The 7,139-nt window shown below is 37.1% G+C and overlaps 1 protein-coding gene across 2 annotated transcripts in view; it reads right to left on the bottom strand.

The window, feature by feature from the left end:
* The window catches only part of A1cf (APOBEC1 complementation factor), a 74,841-nt gene extending 69,604 nt beyond the window's left edge, over positions 1 to 5,237 (bottom strand). For both annotated transcript variants that reach the window (XM_021202957.2, XM_021202965.2), the window contains exon 1: positions 5,142 to 5,237. The gene's annotated coding sequence lies outside the window, so the exon portion shown is untranslated. The remainder of the gene's footprint in view (positions 1 to 5,141) is intronic.
* Positions 5,238 to 7,139: the final 1,902 nt, after the last annotated feature.

Raw genomic sequence — 7,139 nt, 5'->3', positions numbered from 1 at the left:
AAAACAACAAAAAAAAGAAAGGATGGCAGGGGAGGTAAATGATGTAAAACAGTACTTGTGAAATTCTCAAAGATATCTAAATAAATGTATAAATAGAATTGTAAACAAGGAGATATGGCTTCTGATAGGTCAACCATCCGTAGACAGTCTCATACCCAGATGTGTATGGACAGCACAAATTTGATTTGATGGGTTATTAGCTATTAAATTTTTAAAAAGGACATGAAGGTGAGGGTTATGGAAGGTGGGAATGGATCTTAGAGGAATTGAAGGTAAATATGATCAAAATACAGTGTATACAATTATCATAGAATTAGCACTAATATTTTTCAAAAGAGAGGTTAGGCTGAAAGCAACCTTGTGTGTGTGTGTGTGTGTGTGTGTGTGTGTGTGTACATGTGTGTATATGTGTATATTTGTATGAAATTGTCAAAGAACATTAATTCATAAAATTATTGTTATTATTATTGTTATTGATTGTTGATTATTGTATGCATGTGTATGGGTATGAGTGTGGATGTGTAAATGCCAGAGGAGAAATCTGGAGACTTAGTACTTGCTTTTCATTATGGGTTCTGGGAATTGAACTTGGGGTTCCGGCTTACATAGTGATTGCTTTTACCTGCTGAGCTATCTCTCTGGCCCTGAAATACATTTATAAACTGGAATATGCCATGGTAACAAGGTATAAGGGGAAGTAGTTCCCATACTCAGACCTAGTGTTCTTTAAATCAATAGAGCATTCCAACCAATAGTTATTTCCTAATTATTGGAGGAAGTAAAGTCATTACTACCAAATTGAAAAATAGGACTTTATAGACTTATAATTTAATTTGCTTATTTAGACAGTAAGTCTGGTTAAATTGTTGTATGCTAATTCTCATTAGACATATTATTTACTGACGCAGAACACTCTGCACGTATAGGGAGTTATCATGTCTTCATGACTATGTCCTCTCAGTATCACTAGAAAACAATCCCCCGTAGAACAAGCAAGTCTGGAACATGTTCCCATGATTGTGATCACTGGCACACATAAAATTTCCTCCATAAATCCATAAAGAAAACACTTTGCTTAGATATCTTTCAGAAAGGCAAGATAGACAGCTGCAGATGTCAGTTTAGTTAAGTGAAGGCAATTGTTTTTACAAAAGCGAACATACATGAACATCTGAATTTGTAGGTTCTCTATCCATAGATTCAGCCAACCACAGATTAAAAATATTTGGAGGATGGAGCTGGAAAGATGACTCAGCAGTTAGAGCACTGACTGTTCTTCCAGAGGCCCTGAGTTCAATTCCTCATCCTGAGTTCAATTCTCAGCAACCACATAGTGGATCACAACCATCTGTAATGAGATTCGATGCTCTCTTCTGTTGTGTCTGAAGACAGCTACAATGTACTCATATACATAAAATACAGAAATAATTCCTTAAAAAACTATAATTATTTGAAAGAAACACATCTGTCTTGAACATAAACAGGCATTTATCTTGAATAAGATATAAACAATGCAGCATGAAACTCTTTAATAGTGTTTACAATGTGTAAGGGACAGGAAGTAGCCCAGAGAGAGCTAAGAGTATATAAAATAATGTGCATGCATTATATGTATAAACACTGCACTGTTTTTCTATAGGAGACTTGAATATATGAGAATCTGGGTACCACAGAGGTCCTGGGCCCAATCCCCCAAGCCAATTATCAGTGTGTGACTATATTTTAGCCTTTTATTTAGATTCATCAAAAATATTCAACACAAAACTTTGGTTGTATTAAATTAAAATGATCAGTCCTAAATTTATACAAGTAATACCATATGGTCTGAATAGGTTGTATTTATATATTTAAAAATATCTAATTAGATCTATCTATCTATCTATCTATCTATCTATCTATCTATCTATCTATCTATCTATCATCTATCTATCATCTATCTATCATCTATCTATCATCTATCTATCTATCTATCTATCTATCTATCTATCTATCTATCTATCTATCTATCTATCTATCATCTTCCTCTCCCCCACACACAGGTCATATATTTAATAAGAGCAATGGGAGGAACTTGGGAAGGGTCGAGAGGAGGAAAGGGAAGGGAGAAAATTACGCAATTTGAAAAATAAAATTCTAAATAATCTTAAAAGCTTATAGCCTGGTTGGAATAGGGTTGATGACTTAAAATGATAAATCAACTTTCCTGATCCATTTGGCAGTAAATATTTGTTAATGATAACTGACTAGATTTGTAGTCTTAAGCTAAGGGACAGATGGGTTTTAGATGTTGAATATGCACGGTCACCACAGGAGTGAGGCTTCTCTTCCAACTGCCTTTCCTGGGGAAGTTTGGACTGTTGGAGTTGCACTTGAAAGAAACCTAGTTACTGTGTCTATGGATAAGATAAAGCAGTGTTTATCCTCTGTCGATCAATACTGTCTTGTTTGAACTTTCTGAGTCATGTACAGGCACATGTGGTAATGAAAGCCATTGGGCAATAGCACCCCAAAGTATAACCCAGCACCCTAAGGGATACCAGAGTTTTTAGATAGCTACTGAAATAGCTTTTAAACCATCTGTCTGTGTAATAAAGTTAACATGTACAGTGTCAGAATGTCAGAGTGTGAAACTATGGATGTAAACACAGACATGTTAAATTTTTAGTAGCTGCTTTGAGAAAGTCTCTAAAATGAAATTTATCTTGTTTGTAGTTGTGTTTGTGTGTGTGTTTGTGTGTGTGTGTGTGTGTACAGATTCCAAAGAAGTGCAGTGGTTTTTGTAAATAATGAGTTTCTTTATTTATATAGTTTTCTATTTTAATGGAATTGTTTTGAAAAAGCTAGTGGGTGGTAAGTTTGGACAGTTTAAGATTTTTCTGGAAAAAAATGTTATTAATAGGAACACGGTAGAAGAGGTCAACTGGCTCCTAAGCACCAGTGCTCTGCTTAACGATATTTATATATATTTATAATGTCCTGTAGGTAGATCACACATCCATTTCACATCCAAGGAATCTGAGATCTCAGGAACTCAAGTAATGTGCATAGCTTCACAGGCCAGGGAGGGTTGGGGTAACTGTTCCAGTCTGATTATGTCTGTAAAGGAGTATGGCACTCTTGCTGGGATTAATTCTAAAGCCTTTAATCTGAGCATGACTTTGTGGAGGATTATGAAATGATGTGATTTCTTGGAAGGTTTGACTGAGATCAATCCAAATGTGGAGATTTCAGTTGATCTGGTTATTGCAAATAGGCATGGGCTATAAAAATATTTTACTCTTAGCTTGTAGCCTAACGAGTAAAAATTCGGGGAGATGCTGATAGACAAATGCTCCTGGTAGAAGTTCTCTATAAAGAAAGGTTAGGAAACTGCATTACCTGTTCTTTTGGCTAGTCCCAATGATAAACACCCACGTACACAGAGTGAATCCTAGTGACAGAGTACAGAGTACCCATGTGCTTGCCTTTATGTCATTTGCCTTTAACATCAAGTCTGTTAAATAATTTGTCTGAACCTCAATCTAATAACAGTATGATATATAGTAGTAAAGTATAATGATAGTATTGGCCTCATATGGGTGTTCTAAGAATAACATGAGTTTAAACTTATAACATGTGCTTAGAAATGTGCTTGGTAATCTAATCCTTAACAATGATTACGGTTACACTGAAGAGCACCCAAATGGTAGGATGACTTGCTTTCTGTTGTCTTACTCAGCTCATTTGATTGACTGTTAGGGACACATGTTTGTGACTCCCTATGCTCCCCAAGTGCAGTGGAGGTAATGTCGATATTGAAACATCACAGATTAACTTGTCTAGTTAAAGCGGCTACCCAAGATTTTGCATCCATTACGGTGTTCTGTGAGTGTCACTTAAAACAATCTGTTTTTAGCCAACTGTATTTTATCTTTCCCCTATATTTAATTCATAGTAAATTGGAACATCAAGATGTATGTACTTTCTTAAACTGAGAAGTACCACTATTATTCCAGAAAACATGGCCTTAAAAGTAAACAAGGCATGTCTACTTCTCTGTGTCAGCGGGGGAACTCCTAATTGTTTGGACAAGTAAGTGACTTCACTTTTAGTTCCAGATTCCGTTCCCTGACAGTAATGCTGCTTTTTACTTTAGTGTTCCAAGCTAGACCAACTCAATTTGATTCTCCTAAATTACAGCTCGAGTGGAACTTTACTAATATTTGGCTATCTCCTAGGATGCACAAATGATTTCTCAGTTTTCACCCCCTTGGAGACTTCCATCCGTAACTCGCACTAGTACAGAGGTGTGTTTCATGGGTCCGCTGGATGGCTTACTTCACTGATAGTGAAGCAACACTGGCTCTTCAGGCAGAGAGCTGAGATTTCTTATAGGACAGAAAATGCTCTGATCTATTTCCCACTTTAAAGCCATTGTATTTTGGTTCTTAGTTATCTTTTAGGGGTGAGAAAAATAATATTGCAAAAATCCATGTGCTGTGCTGGTTGCTTAGTCTGTGAAAGCAATCTAATAAATAGACACTTCAGGGTTGAGATTTAACACACTCAAAACCAAACACTTTCCCATAATGTTTTCTTTCCTTGCTAGACTCAAAGAAAGTAGCTTAGGATATTATTTTTGGTTAGCAGGCTAATAGCATTATTTATCCTGATTCTTTTTTTTTTTTTNTTTTTTTTTTTAGTGTGGTAGCACACAGAAGTTAATTGAATAGGTGGGGTCTAAAGTATTAGAGGATACACAGAACTCAGAAGGCTGTTGGAAATGTGAAACTGTCTTAATCACATTTCTGTTGTCCCATCCTAGAGATCAGGACAGACAGTGAAACACAGCTCTCCCTGACACCTAGCTGGAGGTTAGGTTTACAGCACATGGGCTCCACTTGTGAACCCACAGATGACTCCACTTCCCACAAATTGTGGAAGCATACCCAATCAAGAAGTGTATCATGAAATGCATCTCCACTTGCAAAGACAGGGTCAGTCCAAGACATTGTTTTGCTTTCCGGTTGGTTTCATTCTCAAAAGACAATTCTCTGGATTAGGCTCAGGGATAGTTAAGAGCACAAGTTGTTTTCATGCAGTCTAACAGACACAACAACCCAGAATTGAAACAGAAAATACAAAAAAAGCATGGGCCATACCTGAGTAATTTCTGAGGTTCCCCACCCGGAAAAGGTTCCTTGATTATGGCGAATTCAGCATGCCACTTTGGTTATATTCTAATCATCGTATCAAACTCCAAAGGTTCAGTGGCTGTAGATTTGGTTTACAATTCCCGGGAGTTAAAGTTTAACTCACCCCGTCTCTTGCATCCACACAGCCCTTTGACCAGGTAATTGGGTCACTATGGCCTGAACAGAAGCTACAAAACTGTCTTCCTGCCTTGTTTACAAAAAGAAAATGTATTTCGTATTACAGCCTTCAGAGTTAATACAGTTTTGAATCTAGATTATGAACATAAATGTTAAGGTTAAATTCACTCCACTGTAGATAACTAAGCTTCGCTTTACATCGTCACCCTGTTTATTTGCTATGTCGAAGTGATATACTGGGGAAGGTAATCTGGAAGAACGTGTGTTGTTGTGTCACACGTTTTCAATTGTGATTGTGCATAGAGTAAACTGTAGAGTTTTAGGTCAAGTATGTAGATAAATGCTGGCTTTCCAACAGAAAATACAAAAAGCATTTATATAACCAAGTAGCTGAATTCAGGCCAGATCAGGCTGGGGAAAACATTTCACTTGGTAGGAGCTGCTTGTTCAGATTTGAAGAGGGAGCTTGCTCTTATATAAGAGCCAGTGCTGTTGTTCATGGCTTGAAATCTCAGAAGTTGCTGTGCTTCTTAAAGAATAGATAACTTGCATTTTGTAAAAATGTAAACTCTATTGTTAAATTATACAGCATGAGCACCAGTCCAAATAATAAACCTAAAAGGACTTTTAAAATCTGTTTACAAGATAAAAAGAACAAAACCACTTACTTTTGAGTGATTTTTTTTTTTTTTTTTTTTTTTTTTTTTTTTTTTTTTAGTTCAAGGCTTGTAAAACACAGGCTGTAAAACTGGAATTAAGGAATATATTTCCTTGGCTTCAGGTCAAGTAAGAAGAGCTTAATTTCCCAGAAGCCAGCTTTGGGTATTTTTTATCTGTAGCAAAATGCAAATGAGCAAGGGATGCCACCATTGAAGAGTGTCTTTGATTAGAGAGGAGATTAAAGATCTATTTATTGCAGTTGTCATTCTGCCTACAGCTTTACTCTTCATTGATTTACATTTTTTTCCAGTGAGTACACAACTGTCCTAACAAAAGCACCCCTAGAATTATTGACTTGCCCTGGAATTGTGCTTATGCAGTGTCAGCTAGGGCTACCAGTCACTGTTTCTCACGTCCGGACATTCAAAACTAAATTTCTCTATTTATTTCTTCAAGGGAATGGATCTGCTCACCAGTAACCTTATTACTTTTCCCAAGAGAAGCTCAAGCAAGGCTTGTCTGGCTCCCCAGTGAGTGAGGAATTCTTTGAGTCTGATACTACAAAGAATTGTTGATATTGAGAGGCTGAAGGTCCTGGCAGCAGGGGGTCCTGATTGTGTGGTAGGTGGCTGGACTGTGGTAAGTGAGTATTTAAAAAAAAAAAAATAGGAAAGCAGGGCCCTTTAGGTAGTTGGTGGAGACAGAAAAACATCATAACACACACACACACACACACACACACACACACACACACACACAAACAGAGGCATGGGAGGGAAGGAGAGAAGGAGGGAGGGAGAGAGGGGGGAGAGAGAGAGAGAGACAGAGAGAGAGACAGAGACAGAGAGAGAGAGACAGAGAGAGAGACAAACAGAGGCATGGGAGGGAAGGAGAGAAGGAGGGGGGGAGAGAGAGAGAGAGAGAGAGAGAGAGAGAAGGGGAGAGGGGACAGAGGACAGAGGACAGAGGAGAAGAGAAGAGATAGAAAGAAAAAGAAAGAAAGAAAGAAAGAAAGAAAGAAAGAAAGAAAGAAAGAAAGAAAGAAAGAAAGGAAGGTAGATAGGTAGATAGGATTCTTTCTTTCTTTCTTTCTTTCTTTCTTTCTTTCTTTCTTTCTTTCTTTCTTTCTTTCTTTCTTTCTTAAGATTTATTTTATTTATATGAGTA

Source organism: Mus pahari, chromosome 1 (assembly GCF_900095145.1).
Source record: "Mus pahari chromosome 1, PAHARI_EIJ_v1.1, whole genome shotgun sequence".
NCBI lineage: Eukaryota > Metazoa > Chordata > Mammalia > Rodentia > Muridae > Mus > Mus pahari.
This window is presented reverse-complemented; position numbering and strand designations above follow the sequence as displayed.